Here is a 23737-nt window from a genome sequence, read left to right on the forward strand (position 1 = left end):
TCCCCCCCGCACCCTCCCCTTCCCCGTGCATGAATTTCATGCACCGGGCCTCTAGTGTTATTTATATGTAGTATTTTCTACCTCAAGACGGTATTACAAAATTTATCAAATCCTTTAAAGGAGTTTATTCAAACTGGCCTAGAGATTAATGAGTGCTTATATGTATATATTAAGTACTCCAAAACTCTCAAGAAATATAGAAACTAATCCAAATGCTCTTTATAAGTTCATGTGCTTTGAGATAATCTTTGGTAAAATAAAGACTAATTTAAAATTTTTGATTTAATAAAAATCTTCAGTTGTCACCATTAAATAAAATACAGACTTATAGTATTTTTCTGCCTAGCTTTATTAATCCACAAGCTTATGTTGCCTCTACTAACCCAAGAACAAAATGTAAAATGAAAATTAATTTCTTAATATATGTTAAGCACAGCAGTAAAAAAAAAACAAAACCCAACAACAACTATGTTTAACGTTTTAGATTCTTTGCTTTTGATGTTTTTGGATACTTACCTGATCTGTCAACAAGAAAAAAATCACAATGATGCTTTCTTTAATGTCAATAATATTGTGTTTAAAAATCCATAGTGTTAATACTAAAATAGGCATAATTGTTAAAAACAATTAAATAGATGTGAGATAAAAGGTTTCTTTAAATATATTTTTATTGATTTCAGAGAGGAAGGGAGAGGGAGAGAGACATAGAAACATCAATGATGAGAGAGAACCACTGATCAGCTGCCTCCTGCACACTCCCCACTGGGGATCAGCCCGAAACCCCGGCAAGTGCCCTTGACCGGAATTGAACCTGGGACCCTTCAGTCCACAGGCCGATGCTCTATCCACTAAGCCAAACCAGCTAGGGCGAGATAAAAGTTTTTAAGTGAATTTTCAACAGTAACTGTTTTATAATATGTTAACTTAAAAAGTTTCCAAAATTTTTGATAACTTGAAAACTTAAAGGTATACTAAGTTAAATGATGGATAATCATTGAATATCTAGATCTAGCTCCAAATAAGATAAAATACTAAAATATTAATTGCTGAATATAAGTTAATCTACTCTGGCTTAATTTTTACATAAAGTCAAAAGATATTTAGATCTCTTAGTAAACATGTCCTTTATACAGTGAAAAATTGTACTGTAAGGAAACAGCACAACTTTATACTTATATAAGAAAATGAGATGAGCCCTAACCGGTTTGGCTCAGTGGATAGAGCGTCGGCCTGCAGACTCAAGGGTCCCAGGTTCGATTCCGGTCAAGGGCATGTACGTTGGCTGCAGGCACATCCCCAGTAGGGGGCATGCAGGAGGCAGCCAATCAATGTTTCTCTCTCTCCCTCTCCCTCTCCCTTCCACTCTCTCTAAAAATGTATAAAAACATTTAAAAATAAATAAAATCAAGCAAACTTTAAAAGGCCTGTGTGGTCATGCCGGGGTCCAACCCCAGCAGGTCCAGGGGTCCCCAAAGGTGTGGACAGAGTCGGCGAGCGAAGAAGGAATGACACGGAGACAGCATTCAGTTGATCAGCAGCCTTGCCAGGATCTCTAGTCACAACCTCCAGCCAAGTTCTGTGTCCATGTTCTCTTGCTAGGTTCTCCAGCCAGGTTCGGTCGCCAGGTTCTGTAGCCGGGTTCTTCAGCCAGGTTCTTTCTAGGTTCTCCAACCAAGTTCTGTAGCCAGGCCCCGTCCAGGATCCCTTGCCATGTTCTCTCCAGCGAAGTTCTTCTGTCTCTAGGCTCTGTGTAGGTTCTGTCTTCTGTTCTGTCTTCTAAGTTCTAAAGTGATTAATTACCCGCCTGGCACTTAAGAGGTTTTATTCCCTCCCTAACTTCAGGGGAAAATCCCTACCTGGGGAAACAACCTTTCTCGGAGAGGTGACCTTGGTTAAAACACAGCGCCAAGAAGGTGAGCAAACATATTAAGAACAGTATGCCATATATGCCAGGTCCCTTGAAAGAGCAAGGATGGACTGGCTCCCGGCATGGTCAATTATCATTCTTGGTGCACTTACGTAAAAAATCAGACCAACCTTACTCTGGTTATCTTTGTTCAACAAGAGGGATGACTACAGAGAGAAATTTTTATGTTTCAATGGAAAACCCTAGTACACACCTGTGGGTTCTCAATTCTAGTTTCCTCCAATATCTGGCTACCACTCTACAAACTAACATTTCCAATTTTTCACTTCACTCCTGACTTGGTATCACTAACAACTAAAACTGCCCTTTTCCTAAAACTCTGAAAGCTAAAGAGAAACTTGACATAAACCTCAAGGAAATCACCACAACAGATCAGACATGGACAATTTTGTGTCTGCTGCTATGTGGGCCACTAAGAAAGTTGACTGGAACAGCCAATGCCATCACCAGAGACATTCAAACTGAAAACCAGAAAATTCGTTAGATTGCCACTGCCTATCCTCCCTCCACCATCTAAAAAAGATGCTTTGAGCCTAACATCTAGGAAATCTTGACTGACTGCTCTCTGGACTAAAAAAAACCTGTGTTTATAGTTTGTACTAACCATTAACTTCTGTTTTTATATATATGTCCTTCATTAAATGCCTGATCGCTCACACCATCTAGAGGCCCAATCAGGTTTGTGCCCTACTCTCACTGCCTCCTGAGACACAGTTGTTTAATGAGACTGACTTATTCCCAGGACTGAGACACTAGCTCAATGGATTATGGAACAATCTATCAACTCAGCTTCTGGACTGTGACACTTCCTAGGGGAAAGTTTCAAATGAGGGAATTATGTGGTTCAGAATACCTACCCCAAAATATAGTGCACTGGCATACTGACTATTTTAAGCTAAAGGAATTTAAAAAATGGCAAGTGCATGAAGGACTCTCTGACCTCTTTTCCCCTGAAGCAGGTCATAAGATCCTCATGTGAAAGGTGTTCTCCTTACATGTGGAAGAGAGGAGCATTCTATCTCTAAAGACTAAGGGACCTAAGAAGAATCCTAAGGAATAGGCTTGCTAAGTTTTCCCCAGTTTACTACCCTTAGCTCATACTATTTTTTCCAATCACATTTTCTCATGACTTTCCACTCCTATTCAAACCTAGTATAAAAACACCCAGGTATAACTATTTCTTTAGTCTTCATTTCCTTATGAAGGCTCCCTTGTTACATAAAACTTACATTGAATAAATCTATAAATCACAACTAACAAATGCTGATTCTTCTTCACAGAAAAAGATTTAGGAATAAATTGCCATTTTACTAAAAAGATAGGCACTTTCTATTTCTATGAAGGGTAGCAGGAAAAAGAATTTTCTTCCCCGACCTTAACAAGCAGTAAGAGAAAAACAGATGAATAAATTATGGACTAATAAGGTCACTGAAGCACAAGGACAGAGAATAAGGCTGAGAGCCAAAAATTTCAGCTCAACTCCTAATGAGCAAGTTCTAACAGTCCTCCATGTTAGCAAGGTTCTAGCCAACAAAGCAGACAGAAAATGGAGACAAGCTCTCAAAAGTCAACTATGAATTCTTTATTCAATACCACCCAAGTGAGCTGCTAAAGTCAGAATGGATTTGTTAACCAATCACAACTAACAAATGCTGACTTTTCTTCAAAAAAAAAAAAAAGATTTAGGAATAAACTGCCATTTTACTAAAAAGATACGAACTTTCTATTTGATAATTATAACCAACCCTTTCTGATAATTGGTTATCTCAAAGCATTATATTTAATTATTAAAGCAGATTCCTACAAAATTGCCCAAATCAGTCACATCCGTATAGGCCTAAAATCTCAGAAATGACATGAAAATAGTTTGACTAATTGGCAGAAGCACAGCACAAATTTATTGATTCTACCAAACTATAAAGGAAAAGAAGCCTTTACATTTTTTAAATGTAACCCAGCTGGTGTGGTTCAATGGTTGAGCGTCAACCTATGAACCAGGAGGGCACAGTTCAATTCCCAGTCAGGGCCCGTGCCCAGGTTATGGGCTCAATCCCCAGTGTAGAGTGTGCAGGAGGCAGCCGGTCAATGATTCTCTCTCATCATTGATGTTTCTCCCTTTTTCTCCCTCTCCCTTCCTCTCTGAAATAAAAAATATATATATTTAAAAATAATGAAAAATAAATAAATTTTAAATGTATATATGTAAGAGAATAATAATAAATTTGGTAATATTTAGCTTAATTACTAAGAGCAAACTAGGAAAATTTTTCCATTTAAGCTAAATAGACAACAATCCATACTCTGAAATGCTCTGAGGATTTAGAGAATGAAAATTCACTTAAAGCCAAGTTAATTTATACTAGTCACTCCTCTTTACATATCACAAAACAGACAGATTTATTTCAAAACCCTTACTATCTGCCAGATGCTAACAATACACTAAGACAGGGGTCCTCAAACTTTTTAAACAGGGGGCCAGTTCACTGTCCCTCAGACCGTTGGAGGGCCGGACTATAGTTTAAAAAAAAAAACTATGAACAAATTCCTATGCACACTGTGGCGGCAAAAACACTCGGCGGGCCGGATAAATGTTTTCGGCGGGCTGCCTGTGGCCCGCGGGCCGTAGTTTGAGGACGCCTGCCTAAGAAATAGTCTCAGCCCTTGTAGTTTACAGTCTAAGGGATAAGACAGTAATTTGAAATATCATACACACACACACTTATCAATCAAGATACCTAAACCTGTATCTCCATCCACAAGGAGAAGAATGCTACCTGTAGCTCTTATTGGAATAGATGAAACTACAGGTTTGGACTATAAAATGAACTATACTTATAAGCCATAGATGTTGTTTACTTTACACACAAACACAAGTTTACTTTAAAGAGATAATATCACAAAATCTCTCCCCACAGATATGAAAACCATAATGAACTTTAAAACAGCACCAGGGGATATAAATGCTTCATTTGGGGGGAGTTCACAATATGAATATCCTAGAATTAAAAAGGAACAGGCAGCCTATGAACTGTCAATTTACAGTACTGATTAAAAACTAATTCAAAGTAGAAACTTAAAGAATATCAGGTTGCCTGATTCTACAAGAGACAAAAGGATTATTACATTTTATAGCTAAGAAATATATGTCAAGCAGGTGATATCCACTAATACATGTCAATTTATCTAGTCCCTTAATCTGCTAAAATTAAGACACTATCCTATCTAATAAAGAGGGAATATGCTAATTGACTGCCACACCCTCAAAGATGGCAGCGCCCACAGCCACAGATGGCGGTGCCCAGTCCCCTCAGCCCCACCGGAGTAGCAGGCATGTGGCAAGGACTGTGCGTGGTCTTGCCGCATGCCTGCCTCCAGAGTGCCCCAGTCCCCGCAGCCCCTCAGCCTCCCAGGGCCGGCCCAAGGCACAGGCAAGCCTTGGATGGCAGCTGTCCAGCCGCCCAGAGCTGCCCAGGGCCGCCCGAGGCTCAGGTAACCAGGGCCAGCCAAGGCTTGTGCTGCTGGCAGTGGCAGAAACAAAGGTGTGATGGGGGCGTTGCCTTCCCCTGGTCGCCGGGTTGCCTCCCGCCCCTAAGAGCTCCCAGACTGTGAGAGGAGGCTGGCTGGGCTGAGGGACACCATTCCAGTGCATGAATTTTCATGCACCAGGCCTCTAGTAAAGAATATATTAGGAGAAATTTGCTCTACTGTCAGCTAACATCATACTTACTGGTGAAAGACTGAATATTTTTCCTTCAAGATCAGGAATAAGGTGAGGATGTCAGCTCTCACCATTTCTGAAATTCTAGAGAGTAATATAGCAAAAAGAAATTAAAGGCATACAAACTGGAAAACAAGAAGTAAAACTTATAACCTATTTGTAGATGACATGATCCTGTATGCAGGAAATCTAAAGATTCCAAAAAACTACTAGAGTAATAAGCAAGTTTAAGTTAGCAAAATTGCAGGATATAAGATTGACATACAAGTATCAATTCCATTAGTAAGTATATCCAAAAGAATTGAAAACAAGGACTCAAACCGATATTTATACAGCCATATTCATAGCATTATTTGTAATAGCCAAAAAGTAGAAACATCCAAGTGTCCTTGAACAGAGGAAAGGATAAATAAAATGTGGCAAGATACAATTAAGTATTATTCACTCTTTAAAAGGAATGAGCCTGTGGCTCAGTGGTTGAGTGTCAACCTATGAACCAGAAGGTCACGTTTTGATTCCCAGTCTGGGCACATGCCCGGATTGCAAGCCTGATCCCCAGTGTGGGGCACACAGGAGGCAGCCGATCAATGATTCTCTCATCATTGGTGTTTCTCTCTCTCTCCCTTTCCTCTCCTCTCTGAAATCAATTAAAAACTATATATTTTTTAAAAAGAATTCCTACAACTTAGTAATAAGAAAACAACCCAGTTTAAAAATAGGCAAATGATCTGAATAGACATTTCACCAAAGTAGAGATACAAATGGCTAATACACACATGGAAAGATACTCAGCATCACTAGTCATGGTGAAATGCAAACTAAAAAAGACTGACAAGTATTGGCAAGGATGTAGAGAAACTGAAACACTAATATTGCTGGGGGAATGGAACATACAAACACTTTGGAAAAGATTGCCCTTTTCTTATAAAGTTAAATGACACACTCCTAGATATCTGTCCAAGATAAGTTAAAACATATACCCACACAAAGACTTACCATAACCATGATTGTTCACACCAGCATTATTCAAAATAGTCAACTTGAAAACAATCCAAATGTCCATCAACTGAAGAATAAAAAGTGGTACAGCCATACAATGAAATGCCACTCAGTAATTAAAAGGAAAAACTACTGATACATAAATGGACATCAAAAACAATGGCACATATAAACTAATCACTAAAATTCTGCAGCACACCAAAAAATACATTTTTTATCAATCAGACAAAAAAATAGGTATAATCCTGATTCATTCACACTGGGTGGCCATTGTTGTGTTAGCCGCTGTCATTTTTTAAGATATGTTTTTATTGATTTTAGAGAGAGAGGAAGGGAGAGAAAGACAGAAACATCAATGACAGAGAAACATAATGCCCCCCACTGGGGATCGAGCCTAAAACCTGGGCATGTGCCCTGACTGAGAATCCAACCAGTGACCCCCTTGGTGCATGGGTCAATGCTTAACCTCTGAGCCACACTGGCTGGGTGGCTGTTGTCATTTTTTTTTATTTGACAATCTAAGGGAAAAGAGGTCAGTGCCCCTGACTAAATAGTCAGGTATTGCATGTTTTAAAAATTCTTGTGAGCACACAGGTTGAAAATCACTGTGATAAGTGAACAACTCAGACACAAAAGACCATATATTGCATAATTCGTTTACATGAAATTTCCATAAAAAGCAAATCTATAGTGAAAAAAAGCAAATCAGTGACTACTAGGGGAAGAGAATGGGAGCAGGGATTGACTACAAATGGGCAAAGGAGACTTTGGGGAAATAGAACTGTTTTTAAGATAGCTACCATAATTAATTAATTAGTAACAAGTGATGTTGAGGATCAGAACACTTGTACATTGCTAGGAGAAATGTAAAATAGTGTAGCTGCTATGGGAAAATTTTTTACTTATTGTTGAATAATGTTGGCTTAGCAGGTGGTCTTATTTTGTTTCTCTTTTATGAAACCTCAGAGTAGAGAGGCAAGAAAATCATTTTGGGGTTTTGTGGAAGGGTAGAAATTTATAAAAAAAATTTGTTGTAAGTCATGACTAATGTGGAGGGTCTGAGGTTCAATTTCTGGTCAAGTACACGTACCTGGGTTGCAGGTTCCTTCCCGACCCAGGTTGGGGCACATGTGGAAGGCAACTAATCAATGTGTCTCTCTCACATCATGTTTCTCTCTCTCTCCCTCTCTCTTCCTCCCTCTCTCTCTCTCTTTTTCTCCCTCTTGCACCCTTCCTGCTTCCACTCTCTCTAAAAATCAATGGAAAAAATATCCTCAGTGAGGATTAACAACAGCAAAAACTTACCATAACACTTGTAATAAAATACTTGATGGACACAGAGACATAGAAACATAGATAGCCCAGCTGGTATGGCTGAGCATCGACCAATGCACCATGAGGTCACCAGTTCCCTATCAGGACACATGCCCTGGTTTCTGGCTCAATCCCCAGTGGGAGCCATATAGGAGGCAGCCCTTCAATGTTGATGTTTCTTTCTCGTCTATGTTTCTCTCTTTCTCCCTTCCTCTCTAATAAAAACATATTTAAGAAAAACAAAAAAAGCAAAGATGTACAAAGACAAACACACAGAGATTCCCCACATGCAACAGAACTCCTCAAGACCTCTACCCAGATCCTTCCCACACACAAAGACACACACGCACAGAGAGAACCCCATACATCTCCACAGAATCTTCTATGTGTACCCCCAGAGATACCCCACACAGACCCATATATACTCTGAGGCCCATCCCTCCGACAAAAACATAGAGACTCCGAGAGAGAGAGAGACCGACCCAATAGGTAATGCTTAAAACTCAGATTTTTATGGGACTTGAGCAGTGTTCTCCATAGCTATTTTGAGAAGGGACAAGTATATTCTCTAAGGTACTTTTAACTGAGCCAGAAAATAAAGAAAAAACAGACCGGTTGCCATTGGATCTGAAAAACAGTGAATGCTACAAAGCCAGTTTTTATTTGAATTCATGTTTCTGGAACCACTTGTTCCTGGGCATTATTTTCTGTTTGATGTACTCACCATGCTTAGATAAAAAGTCAGTCTCCTCTTTCTTTCAGGAGCTTTCATCCTTCATTGCAGGTTAAGCCAAGTTCCATGCTTAGATCTCCTTGGCACTAACGAACACACTTGATGCTATCTGAGTCACATAAATCTGCCCAAGATTAGCAGGTCCAGAAACACTGCACCTATGTGGAGGACTCAGACTGAGTCCTCTATGGGTGTGGGGGGCTGAAGAATGTAGGGTGGAGCCCTAACCGGTTTGGCTCAGTGGATAGAGCGCCGGCCTGTGGACTCAAGGGTCCCAGGTTCGATTCCGGTCAGGGGCATGTACCTTGGTTGTGGGCACATCCCAGTAGGGGGTGTGCAGGAGGCAGCTGATTGATGTTTCTCTCATCAATGTTTCTAACTCTCTATCCCTCTCCCTTCCTCTCTGTAAAAAATCAATAAAATATATATTTAAAAAAAAAGAATATAAGGTGGAGAGGAAAAATTGTGTTAAAACTAGAAAGAGATGTAATTTGGGGGTTTTTACTTATTGGGTAGTTCATGGTATAAGTTTGCATAGAGACTCAGGGTAATAATTTAGCTGCAAGTTAAAAGACTTTAAAACTACACTGATGTAGGCGGGGATGGCACATTGATTGTGTTGGTTGATGGAGAGATTGCTGGTATCCACACAGCCAGGTTTTTTAGTGCCTCAGGCAGCGTTTTTGGGTTTTGTTGTTGTTGTTGTTGTTTTTTAGAAATATCTTGTTAGGGCACAGAAGATTCCACCTTATAGTATGCTTGTACCTAAATTTTTGAAAGTTTCTATCACACTGAGTGAATTAGGCACCCAGAGATACATTAGTATAATAGTTTTACAAATACAGGTCCCCAAAAGCATTAAACCTGTTTAAAAAAATGTTTTCCCAAGTACATGGAAGAGTCCTGAGAGAATTGTACTCACTGCCCAATTTAACAAATGTTAACATTTTGTATAATTTTTTAAGAAATGAAACATCCTATATAATAAAATCCTAATATGCAAATTGACCAAATGATGGAACAACTGGTCACCATGATGTGCACTGCCCACCAAGGGGAAGACACTCAATGCAGGAGCTGCCCCCTGGTGGTCACTGCACTCCCACAGGGCGAGCGCCATTCAGCCAGAAGTTGGGCTCACAACTGGCCAGAGCAGGGGCAGTGGCGGGAGTCTCTCCCGCCTCCACAGCAGTGCTAAGGACCCGGCAGGCAGACATCCCCCGAGGAGTCTCGGACTGCGAGATGGTGCAGGGGGAAACTCCCTATCCCCCACCCCAGTGCACAAATGCCATGCACCGGGTGTCCAGTTGTAGAGTTGTAGATAAAATTGAAGATCCTTTTGTACTCCTTCTCTATTCATTAACCTTCATACTTTCCCTCCCACCACAGCGGTAACTTCTATCCAAACTTTGCTGTTTACAATTCCCCTTCATTTTTTAAATACTTTTGCTACATATTGTTCATCAGTACTAACTGTATATCAACAAACATTATGCAGCACTGTTTTGTATGTTTATAAATGTAATATAAATTATGGTATAGAGTAGATAGTATTCTGCAGCCTGCTTTTTTCATTCTTCTTTAGAGTTTTTTTGTTTTCTGTTTTTGTAATCCTCGCCTGAGGGTATTTTCCCCTTGATATTTTAGAGAGTGGAAGTGAGAGGGAAAGACAGAGAGAAATATTGATGTGAGCGAAACACATCAATTGGTTGCCTCCTGCACACGCCCCTACCAGGGCCCGGGGTGGGGAGAAGCCTGCAACCAAGGTATGTGCCCTTGACCAGAATCGAACCCAAGACACTTCCGAAGGCTGACCTTCTACCCACTGAGCCAAACTAGTTAGGGCTTTACTTTTGAGTTTTAACCAGTCTGACACATGTAGACTTTCTAACTGGCTCATTTTAACTTCTGTGCGGTACTTCATTATATGAATACTAGAGGCCTGATGCACGAAATTTGTGCAAGGGGCTCAGCCCCAGCTGCCTCGGCCCTCGCAGCCCCCAGCTTCGTCCAGAAGGTTGTCCGGACGGTAGTTCTGCTGTTCGGTCGATTTGCATATTACACTTTTATTATTATAGAGACCATAGTTTACCCATTCCCACATGCGCACCAACCTGGATCAGAATGGAACCTGCAACCCATGAACTTGCCTTTGACCAGAAATTGAACCTCAGACCCTTTGGTGTGCTGGCTGACATTCTAAGCACTGAGCCACATCAGTCATGACTTATGATAAATTTTATTATAAATTTCTACCCTACCACAAAACCCCAAAATGATTTTCTTGCCTCTCTACTCTGAGGTTTCATAAAAGAGAAACAAAATAAGACCACCTGCTAAGCCAAAATTATTCAACAACTAGAGGCCAGGCGGATGAAATTCGTGCATGGGTAGGGTCCCTAGGCCTGGCCTGCAATCAGGGCTGATCTTCCCCAGCTGCTGGCAGCTGGCCCTGCCTCCCGCCGTCCGCTATGTGTGGGGCGGGCGACTCATGGGGCAATTGGGGCCTAGGCTCTGCCCATGTCCGCAGCCACCTACCCCCAGTTCCTGGTTCCCCATCGGGCTATTAGAGCCTGCCAGCCGGGGGAGGAGCCAAGAGGTTGGCTGCTCCAACCGCTCGCAGGTCACACCCCCCACTGTCACCAGTTACCCTGTGTGTGTGGGACAACTGGCAGGGCAATTGGGGCCGCAGTGCCATCAGCGTCCGCTGTCACCCACCCCTGGTTCCCCGTTCCCCATTGGGCGATCAGGGCCTGCGGGCTGGGGGCAGCTCCTGTGTTGAGCGTTTGCCTCCTGGTGGTCAGTGCGCGTCATAGCGACCAGTCATTCCACCATTTGGTGGATTTGCATATTAGCCTTATATAGGATAAGTAAACAAAACTGAGGTTGCACCTGGCTGGTGTTGATCTATGAACCAGGAGGTCATGGTTTGATTTCTAGTCAGTGCACATGCTGAGGTTGCAGGCTTGACCACTGGTATGAGACATGAGCTGATCATGATTCTCTCTCATCATTGATGTTTCTATCTCCCTCTCCCTTCCTCTCTGAAATCAATAAAAATATCTTTTTTTTAATTGAGGTTCCAGTGGGTATAAACTAGTCCGGGTCGTTCGACCTCCAAAGGGATCACAACCCACAGGTTGAGAACCGCTGATCTAAAAGATTCCAAACTTGCCCTAACCAGTTTGGCTCCATGGATAGAGCGTTCGTTGACCCTCTGAGTGAAGGATCATGAGTTCGATTCCAGTCAAGGGCATGTACCTCGGTTGCAGGCTCAGGCTGAATCTCTGGCTCAGGCTGGCAATGCGTCTCTCTCACATAGTTGTTTCATCTCTCTCAGTCTCTCCACCTCCCTTCCACTCTCTCTGAAAACCAATGAAAAGTATCTTCGAGTGAGGATTAAAAAAAAAAAGATTCCAAATTGCTTTTAACTATAATTGGACTTCCCATGTTGATTTTTCAGAGTACCATTTGACTGACCCATATATTAAATCAGCTCAAGTATTATATACACCTAACCATAAATTAGAAATTATCATTCTGTTTTAATTTTTTTATTGATGGGGGCGGGGGGAGAAGGGATAGAGACATATTGATACATTGTTTCACTTAATTATGCATTCATTGGTTGCTTCTTATATTTGCCCTGGCTGCAGATTGAACCCACAACTTTGGGTGTATCAAGACAATGCTCTAACCCCGTGGTCGGCAAACTGCGGCTCGCGCGCCACATGCGGCTCTTTGGCCCCTTGAGTGTGGCTCTTCCACAAAATATCACGTGCGGGCGCGCACGTACAAGAGTGTGGCTCTTCCACAAAATACCACGCGTGGGCGCGCATGTACAATGCGATTGAAACTTCGTGGTCCACGTGCAGAAGTCGGTATTTTGTGGAAGAGCCACACTCAAGGGGCCAAAGAGCCGCATGTGGCTCACGAGCCACAGTTTGCCGACCACTGCTCTAACCAAATGAGCTACTTGGCCAGGGCCTAAAATTATCATTCTATTTTAAATATGAGTCTCTTGTGAGTTTGGTTTGAGTGAGCCAGTCCTAACAGGTGAATGATCTCTTAAGTGTATTAAAAGTAAATTTCTGGATTTATAACATTGGAACATGGTAACTTCCCCAAGGTTCTGCTACATTGCAAAGCCTCCTGGATGGTCAACCAACTAGTCTTCCTAAGGTGTGTCACCTTGATTTCAATGCTGACCTCTTCAAGCTGACAATTCCTGCTTCCAGTATTGCTCATATCACATTGTATGCGGGAAACGTATTTATACGTTTTACGTTGACTGTAGTAGTAGAGCGCGGGACACGTATTAACACGTTTTTTATAGACTAGCGGTAGAATGCGGGTAACGTATAAATACGTAAACTAAAGTTATCGTAATTTTACTGAACGTTGCCATTTGTGCAAAAAATTAGCAAAAATGGCCTGCGCCACCTGTTAGCGCGCGATAAAAACTACCTGCAAACAATGTGATATCAAACTAGACTGTATTTATTTCCATATTTATAGCCATACCCTCTCCTGGAGGGCAAGAATGGCATTTGTCTGATTTAATAACCCTATCACTTAGCAGTGTTTAACACACAACACATAAATGGTTTTTTATGTAAAAGAAGCTCACACAGTATCAGGGAAGAGTATTAGACAAGTATCTAGAAGTAGTAAAATTGCTTCTCCTTCACAGTACAGTCTACCATAGGCCCTAAAAAGGGACTAGCATATGACCAACCATCTTTTCTTCCTTATAAAAATAGACACGAATGTAGTAAAAATCCCTATTCCATTTCTGTCTCCCAAAACAGAGGGACCCAAGACTAGATTTAATCAAGCTTTAGCCAACAAAGCTTTGTTTAAAAGGACAGTTTATTTACCTCCCAGGAAAATGAGTCCTTTTATAACCTGGAGCAGGTTAATATATTGTTAACTTTGAAGGATAGTTGCACACAACTACCTAATCAGGACAAAAAAATTTTCTTCCCACAGTCTCATCACACATACTCAATTCCTGAAATGCCTTAAAAAAAAAAAAAAGGTGTCATTTTGGAAAAGGACCACACATTACTATATTTTTCCAACATAGTATAACTGCAGAAGGTAAGTTACTCTCTAAGCCATTACTGCATAGGATATGTATTTGAGATATAATTGAGACTCCAATTTCTATCAAAACAATCTATATCCACGAAATAATAATAACACCGTTTACTATAAACAATAACATTTGCTAAAATAGCAAGTGCTTCTAGGAATAACTCATTATAAGCACTAAGTACTACCAGGATGGCAATTTTTAGTGTCATTCTTGAGTTAAATAGATACAGCCTTCAAACAAAAGTTACTTCTACTTGTCCAGCTAAAAGTTAAGAAAATTGTTAAGAAGGATAAGTTAAAGAAAAATAAAAAGAACAAACCCAAGATATTAATTTTTATTTGAAGACAAATAGAGCTATCTTACATTACAAATAGTCCCTATATTACAAATAAAAATAAATTCCAGATGAATTTAAGACCAAAATATGTTAATGCAAACATAAAAATAGTTGAAGAAAATATAAAAGAATTTGTTTATAAACCTAGGATAGGAAAGACCATTCTAAGACAAAAAAATGTTTAAGCCATAAAAGAAAAAAATGGTCAATCTAATTATATAAAAACTTTTAAAATCATAAACAAAGTACTAAGTCAACACAAAAACGATTGGTAAAAAAAAATGCTGGTACATATATAGAAAGAAATAATATCCAGAATTTTAAATAATTTCTGTAAGTCTACCTGAAAAAGATAAGTCTATAGGATGGCAGAGTTCTATACCTATTTTGGTCATTGTTTTTTGTGTGTGTGTGTGTTTTTTTTAAAATATATTTTATTGATTTTTTACAGAGAGGAAGAAAGAGGGATAGAAAGCTAGAAACATCAATGAGAGAGAAACATCGATCAGCTGCCTCCTGCACACCCCCTACTGGGGATGTGCCCGCAACCAAGGCACATGCCCTTGACCGGAATCGAACCCGGGACCCTTCAGTCCCCAGGCCGACGCTCTATCCACTGAGCCAAACCGGTTATGACTATTTTGGTCATTGTTGTACCCAGCACTTTGCACATAGAGTCACTCAATATTCATTAATGAATAAATATGAACAGGCAATTATAAAAAAAAGAATATAAATTGCTAATATACATATAAAAATATTCTCAGCATTTCATTAATCAGGAAAAAGGCAAAAACAATAGTAAAAGATTTTCCTCATAAAAGGTGTAAAAATATTTAGTATTGGTGAAGTTGTAGTGAAAGAGCTGTCTTATATAGTGAGCTGATATGTAAAGTGGTACTCCATTTTTGAAGGCAACATGACATTATGCATTGTTTAAAATGTGGGTATCTTTCAACTCCAAAACTGTAATTTAGATATCTATCCTAGAGAAGCACATATACTTGTATACAAAGAGGACACATACAGATAGTTATTACAGCACAGTCTATAAAGAAAAATATTAAGTTAAATGTGCATAAAATGTTGTTTAATAAACAACAGTATAGATTTGGAAACCAATTTAGCAGTTAAAAAAAGAGTAAGATATATATGTACTAATATGTAAAAAGCTCCAATATATGTTCTTAAGTAAAAAAAAAAAAGCACAACCTCCAAAAAATGTATATGTAATATGCTTTTATTTATGTACAAATTATAAAACTACAAATTTCTCTATGTACAAATGTAAGTATAAAGTCTGATAAAAAAGTAAAGAAAAACAAATTGAGAATAAAAGTCACCTCTGGGAAGGGGGATAAGACTGTCTGAGGGCCAAGGAAGAAAAAGAAAATATGGAGGTCAGAGAACAGGGTTTTCAAAATGGGAAAGATTAGAGCAAGTCTGAATACTGCAGTAAAGGTTCTAGTATATAGAGGAAATAACTGAAGGAAGTTCTTAAGAAGACAAGAGAATATGATTAGAGCACCTATAGAGGGACTGGTCTTGGATGAAATGAAGTTCCTCTATCATAACAGGTGGGAATCAGTAAAAGGTAAGCCTGAGATGCAGGTAGGTTTGTAGATTTGGAAGGTACAAAGATGAAGGGATTCCCTTTTGGCAGCTTCTGGCGTTTTTTTTGTTTTGTTTTGTTTTTTGTTAATCCTCACCCAAGGATATTTTTTTTCATTGATTTTTTTTTTAAGAGAGAGTGAAAGGGAGGGGGGAGAGACAGAAAGAAACATCTATGTGAGAGAGACACATTGATTGGTTGCCTCCCACACTAAGCCCCAACCACAGCAGGGGATCAAGCCTGCAACCTAGGTATGTGCCCTTGACCGAATTAAACCTGGGTCAGTTTGTGGGCTGACACTCTAACCACTGAGCAAGCCAGCTAGGGCAGCAGCTTCTGTTTTTTATAATAAAGTATAAGGCACATCACAGGTTTAAAAAGAAGAACACAGCCCTACCTGGTTTGGCTCAGTGAATAGAGCATCCATCTGTGGACTGAAGGATCCGGGTTTTGATTCCAGTCAAGGACACATGCCCAGGTTGCAGGCTCGATCTCTAATAGGGGGCATGCACTGCACACTCCCTACTAGGGATGTGCCCACAACCAAGGTACATGTCCTTGGCTGGAATCGAACCTGGGACTCTTCAGTCTGCAGGCCGACGCTCTATCCACTGAGCCAAATCGGTCAGGGCTGAAACCTATATAATTTTATTAACCAATGTCACCCCAATAAATGTAATTGAAAAATAAAATAAAATAAAATAAAACTAAATAAAAAGAACATGTGAGATAGAAATAAATAGAGACAGTATGAAATAGTCATTTCCAGTGAGTGGGAAAGTGAACTTACTAGAGAAATGCATAACATTGCTAGGCAATAATGATCATGCATACGAGGTTGGTGATTATGAATTTGTAGTGATACTGATCTGCCTAGTTTTCTGATTTTCTCCAGCAATTCTCATCCGCATGGAGGCAGACAACTAAAAAGGCAGATGGTTAGGTTCAACCAGTGCATCACTCAGAGTTCCATAAACAGCAGAAGGCAACTATGGCTGAATTAAACAGAGAAAGAATATGCGGTAGCTTTCAGAGTAAAGAACCTGCTTCAGGGCTACACAGCTAAAAACATCATACAAAACAGGTTTTGGAAAGTTGTGTTTGCTAATGCCAAGCAGGAGACACTGTAGCTTAGGCTGCACCATTATAGTTCTGGATACCAGGTGACACCCTAGTACAGTGATGGCGAACCGTTTGAGCTCGGCGTGTCAGCATTTTGAAAAACCCTAACTTAACTCTGGTGCCGTGTCACATAGAAAAAATTTGTTATATTTGCAACCATAGTAAAACAAAGACTTATATTTTTGATATTTATTTTATATATTTAAATGCCATTTAACAAAGAAAAATCAACCAAAAAAATGAGTTCGCGTGTCACCTTTGACACGCGTGTCATAGGTTCGCCATCACTGCCCTAATAGCATTCCCACCCTTGACCCTGTAACTGGATCATGCTGCTAGAGGCTGATGCTATATGGGAATTTGCTAATAACGGAGGAACAAGTTGTAGATATTGAGATCCAAAAGGTTGCACAAAGGGCTGGGTGGAGGGGAGTAAAGCGGGGAGCAGGAGAGAATGGGAGACACCTGTAATACTGTCAACAATAAATAAATAAACAAACCAATTGTTGCACAGAGTGATCTTAGCAGCAGCCTAGGTGTAGTACTAAAGCAGATTTCACATGGGAGCTTGGTCAGAGAAGTAGCCTCCCACTGTTGCTATGGGCAGTGTTGTATCTCACTAATCCCAAAGGCATCACAGACTGGCAAAGCCTTGGGCAAGTTAATTACTCTCTTTGAGACCAAATTTTCTAGTCTGTAAAAATAATAATATTCATCTGATAAAACTGTCCTGATTAAGTGAGATGAGAAAGAAAGATGTTTGGCAGAGACTAAATATTCAGTAAATGGCAGCCATAAGTGAAGAATTTTAACTGAAGCCAAGAGTTTCCAAGAAAATGTAGTCAACAGTATCTAACCTTTTAGAATGATTAAAAGGGTTCATCACCGGAACACTACAGGGGGTAAGTTTGTAAGGAAGATAAAGACAGTTTTGGTCTCAGGTTACTTAACTCTCGCTGACAGTTCTGCAGCATTCAGAAAGGCTTAAAGAACAAGTCTGATTTGTAGTCAGAGAAGTGCCACCAGCAGCTCTAAAACTTCTGTCCGTACCCTTCCTGAGCTAAGAAGAACTAGGCGCCCCAAACAAATACATTTACGCTTGAAAAAGAGAACAGAAAACCACCAGCTATCAATGCAGCGCCCAAGGAAGAGAATAGTTCAGTGAATTGTTGCAGAATATAGTGGGGAAGAGGGGATCCCGTTATAGAAGGAATTCCACTCCACCATTTTCTCCTCTGCTCACTTAGCTCTCACCAAATCTCAGGTCATAGGTCATTCAGACTATAAAAAGCTCCTACAAATTCCATAGAAACCTGACCAAGCTAGCTGAACCTCTGATTGGGTAAACAGAATTCAGGTCCTCTGCTTGTGCATACCACCTGAGCACAATGGCAGGGCAGCAGACCAGGGCAACTGCCAGTTTATTCTCGCATCCACCTCAGTGTACCTCTCTGAAATATTTAAGAACCACCAGAAAGAAATTGCACGTTCTTTATAAAATCAACTCGATAAGAGTCTGAATAAAGATTCCAACAAACCTTTTTTTCCCCCTTACTCTCCTTTCTTCATGAACAATATATTTCTTGAATTAACCGGATACTAAAGAACTAAGTTTTTCCTCAGGACATCAAATACACAACTGCAACTTCAGCTCTGAGCAACCTCCTAAGACAGCTCTTAATGTTCAATCTTTCCCAATATAATTCGCAAATTATAATACAAAATGGCTGCTTTCTCTGAAGATTCATAAATGTTCATATAAATATATGGTAAGACCATTAAATAAGCTTCATAAATAAAAAGAAACTACCTACTAGTGAAAAAACATCCCCCAAAAATACTCAGATTAAGATTCAATCTGATTTTTGAACAGAGAAATATTTCAACTGAAAAGCAACTGAGTTTGGAGTCAAACAGATTAGAATTCCATCAGCTCCATCACATTACTAAATGTGTAATCTTGAGACAAATTCCTTAATCTCTTCAACCCTCAATAAAATAAGGATAACACTACCTCTCTCTGAGAGCTCTCTTTTTTTAAATACTCACCCGAGGATATTTTCCCCGTTAATCTTTAGAGAGTGGAAGGGAGGGGGAGAGAGAGGAAGAAACACCGATGGGAGAGACACATCAATTGGTTGCCTCCCCCACAGGACCCAGGGATCAATCTGCAACCCAGATAAGAGCCCTTGACCGGAATCAAACCTGAGACCCTTCAGTCTTCAGGTCAGGGCTCTAACCACTGATCCCTCCTCCATGGAGGACCCCCTCTCCTCCCTGCCCTCCTTCCTCCATGGAGGACCCCCTCTCCTCCCTGCCCTCCTTCCTCCATGGAGGGTCCCCTCTCCTCCCTACCCTCCCTCCATAACATTCCCCTTTCTAACCTGCAAAATGTTGAAGTAGAGATTGATTCATAAAGATAGTAGGACTTAAAGAACAGGGAAAAACTTTTAGCTCGACAGGAAGGGGAACCGTATTCCTTAGGTACTCCATATCTATTTATAATTTTAAAAATAAGAATAAAATTTCAGATTAGTAAATTACTAACGTGAAAATGCATCATTTATCTTAAATTCTTTTTTCTTTAAGATACTCTTCTTCCTCTCTCCTAATTTTATAATTCTTTGCAGTCCTACATTTGTACAATTTTTTCTCATTCCTCTTCCTAAAGCCCTGACTCAGATTCTGGGGATGACCTAAGCCTTAAACCAGACACACATACCTTGGAATTCGATTCGCCAAGACTTCTGGGAGAAGATCAGAACCAAGCAGCTAAGAAGTTAAAAAGGCCCTCGCCGGTGTGGCTCGGTTGGAGCATCGTCCCACACATGGAAAGGTTGTGGGTTTGACCCCTGGTTGGAGTGCATATGGGAGGCAAGTGATGGATGTTTCTCTCACATCAATGTTTCTCTCTCTCTCTCTCTTTCTTTCTCTCTCTCTCAAATCAATGAGCATGTCCACAAAAAAGAAATTAGAAAGAATTGTGTGACATAATGAAAAGGACAGGGGCTTTGGAAACAGACAAAGGTTTAAGACAAAGATTTAAGTCCTACCTCTGCCACTTTCTAGATGTATAACCTTGGGCAAGGCACTTTATCTCTCTGGACCTCATTTCCTTATTTGTAAAATGGAGATAATGCTATCTATATCTTAATGTGTTGTTGTCAGGATTAAGAAAACACCTATAACAATTCTTGGCATATAAAAGGCCAAGTAATGGTAACTATTATTAGGGTCAATATGCCAATTGCCTTACTGAACAATTTTGCAAAGCTGTACTTTCCTAAATGGCAAAAGGAGTCACACTGCTCCCACATTCCCATGCCTAGATCCTAAAGATTCTATTTTAGTAATCCATAATTAACCAAATTAAGAGCTTAAAGAATTCAGGCAAGAAAGTGCTAACATGGCTCAACTCATCCTCTGCCGACAGCAACAAAGCCAGTTCAAGGTGCATACCTTTGCCAAAAAAAATAATAATCTGCTCGAACATAGTCATTACCAATACTGATGTAAGCACAAACTAGTTACAGTTCTTGGCTCACAGTCTTACTGTCATAAAGTTTTAACTTTTCTAAAATAAATCCTCTTTTGTCTTGTTTTCTGTATTGTGACATTCCTATAACTCCATTTTTAAGAACATGGGGAAGAAATCCCCTCAACTTTACCACTCCGTTCACTGTGGAACTTCTCTTCCCATTTCACCAATCACTTCTTAGAAAGATTTTTGGTTTGTTGGATTCATTCGGTGTGAGCTTATGAAGGAAAACATTATATACAAATATGTCAGAGCCACAATGACAAGATCTGGTCCTCAGAGTATTCAAATTACACGATGTAACTTGTGCCAAAGATAAGATGTGACTAAGTAACCTACACACCATATGTTCATTCTTATTAACTACCACACTTGGGAATTCTGGCTCTTGTAAAAAGTTTATTTCCCTTGTGTGGCAGAGCCAAGTAACAGAACTAAGAAAAATGATGGCAGATACATGAATGGAGTAAGCGATACCATCAATGGAAATACGACTTAAGACAAATAAACCTGTATGTGACAGTTACAAAATTAAAGCAACGGTCACCAATTATACAGCCAAAGGCAGCTATTTCAATCCCCAAGTACCCCAGTCTCTCCTTACCCTCTATAAAAGCAGGAGTCAAGGTCAGATTGATTAAGTAAACAACCTAAGAATCAAGAAAGGCTCAACATATCAAAATGTCACACTGTAGTCCCTTGGTGAGGTGACTTTCATCATGAGGAAATCAGGGCAGTCTCATGCACTTATAATTTAACCAATTCAATATCAAGAAAGTTAAAGATTCTGTCCCCCAAAAAGTAGCCTTTAGCTATGTCATACAGCTGCATCCTTGCCCAGAGTTATACCTGATTAACATCTAACAGAGATTTTTTAAAAAATATTTGTATTGATTTTTAGAGAGAGAGGAAAGGAAAAGGAGAGAAACATCTATGTGAAAGCAAAGCATGGATCAGCTTCCTGCACTTCCCCCAACGGGGATCCCCCAATTGGGAATCAAACCAGCAACCCTTCAGTGTACAGGATGATTCCCAACCAACTGAGCCACAACACTGTACAGAAAACTAGATCCTGCCTTCCATAGCCATAAGGTGCTGAGTAAATCTAGAATTATGGAACCTACATTTTTATACTGGAAAAACAGGAAGAAGGTGGTTTGGCAACAAGGAAAAAATGGTCAAGAAGCACACCTAGAATTAAGAAAAAAGACAGATATGCTGGCCTGCGATTTTTAAACTTCTTTTTATAGAATATATTGAATTGTGTATCATTTGGAGGTGGCCCTAATGGCATGCACTTAAGCTATAATGGAAAGAGGAGTAAAATAAATTCTTAATAACCATAGCTATTATGTCTCAAGCCACTACTATATGTACCAAGTACAGTGCTAAAGCCCTCTATAAATGCTTCTAATCCTCAATCATATCGGTGTCCTTATAGAGGAGGAAACTAAGACTTAGAGAATTTGGAAATTACCCAAAAGCTAGTTAGCAGGGGTTACCAGGATTCAAACCGGGTCTGCCTGACAGTAAATCCCATTCCAAAAACAATTTGATAACTCTCTTACCCTCAAGAGATCTAATCAAATTATACATTTTTACACAAAAAGACCCTTAATCGCAGGAAAAAATTTGTCTGAAGTTATAAAGCAACTAAACTACTCAGAAACATGTTCTAGATTTCCAGGCTCATATATAGGCAGTAAAGGCGGCTCATGCTGCCTGTCTTTCCTCCTGTAATTCCTCCCAGAGGAGTTTCACACTGCAAAGGACAAGGAAACAGACCTAAAGCATCAGTAAACAAGTTCCTTCAGGCTTGCCTCTGACATCATCTGTTAACCACCAGTATTTGAGTAGGTAGAATGAAAGGGTTATCTGCTTCATAACTTAATCATGGGCTTATTACAACTAAAATTAAGCTGGGTCCAATTCCGCAAAGTCCTACAGTGAAACCAATGTCGATTTCACAACACTTTCATGCTGTTCTGATAAAGAATTAGAAATCGTTCCCAACAATAAAAAACCATATATCATTGTGTCCATATTTGTATGTATCCTGGAAATTAGAGCCATAATCTTTTTTTTTACATGATCCATGTCTGTCTTTTCCTGTATTTGCCCCTTTTTTCCTGTGATTTAGCTTTATGGGAGGAGAGGCATACTAAGCATAGCATTGTAAGGGGACTAGGGAGTATACACTGAGTGGCCAGATTATTATGACTACCCCATCAGTACAATGAAGTGAATTAGTTATGCAAATAATAATAATAATAATAATAATAATAATAAAACCTTGAAAGTATTTGCTTTAGGAAGTTTTCAATATTCAGTATTTTTGGAAGTGTCAATGAAGTACTGATGGGGTGGTCATAATAATCTGGCCACTCAGTGTATATCCTACTGTGGTCTAGGCACACGGACTCCCCGCTGCTCCAAGGCTACTGTCTCTTCACAACTACCTCGGAAAGAAGCTGGCCGCTGAGACAGAAAGCCCCACAACGACAGCTTTTCCCCAAAAGTAGAAGCATTTCTTCCTAACCCTGTCAGGTCGCAACAGAGGGAACCAATAAATCACGCTCTCTACACACAGCCTACTAATCCCGGTGGCCGACTACGGGGTGGAGAGAACCAACCTCTGACACTTGTGCATTCAGAGAAGATGCACGGACATTGCAGTATCGAGGGAAGGGCACGGCAGCAGCACTGCTCTGCGGACGCTGCTGACCACAGAAAGGCATAAAGTCACCATCGGTACAGAAACCAGGCAGACTGAGGATTTCAAGGCGAGGTCACTACTGCTTACTCCTAACTTCCATCAGCAAAGACCTTCCCACCCGCCTGGCTGGGTGATCGCTCATAAGCGGTCAGGTTTTTCTGTACCATCGGGGTCTTCTCCCCGGAGAAGCTGAAAGATGACCCGCGAGTATGCTGGGGGTGCAGGGAGGGGCGGCATTAGGTGCCTCTTCCCGTGCCCATTCCAGGCAGGAGTGGGAAGCGCCACCTCCACGTTATCCATAGGGAAGTGCGACCGCGCCGGCTGGGGTCTTCGCTCCCCAGCACGGGGCCCGGGGAAGGGCATCTCTGAGAGTGGGTTTACGGGGGAAAGGGTCTCTCTGCGTCTGTGATCAGGAGGGAGGGCGTGGAGGACGGTGCTGCGGTGCCGACAGGATCTGCGTGTGGTTCCCCTCCCGCCCTCTCTCTGCACGACAGGCAGCCCGGCCCCAATACCTTCTTGACTGTGCGCGGCGCCTCGGTAACGGTGCCGTCGGGGCTGAGCAGGGCCTCGCCGCCGTCGCGGTGCCGCTGGTGCTGGTGATGGGGGTCGCTCCGCTTCAT

The 23737-nt window shown here is 40.6% G+C and overlaps 1 long non-coding RNA gene across 1 annotated transcript in view; it reads right to left on the minus strand.

Annotated features, from left to right (window-relative positions):
- Positions 1-23705, minus strand: part of LOC107184331 — a 48260-nt gene extending 24555 nt beyond the window's left edge. The window contains exon 1 of the long non-coding RNA XR_001515141.1: positions 23630-23705. This is a non-coding gene — a long non-coding RNA (uncharacterized LOC107184331). The remainder of the gene's footprint in view (positions 1-23629) is intronic.
- Positions 23706-23737: the final 32 nt, after the last annotated feature.

This window comes from Myotis davidii, unplaced genomic scaffold, assembly GCF_000327345.1.
Source record: "Myotis davidii unplaced genomic scaffold, ASM32734v1 scaffold705, whole genome shotgun sequence".
NCBI lineage: Eukaryota > Metazoa > Chordata > Mammalia > Chiroptera > Vespertilionidae > Myotis > Myotis davidii.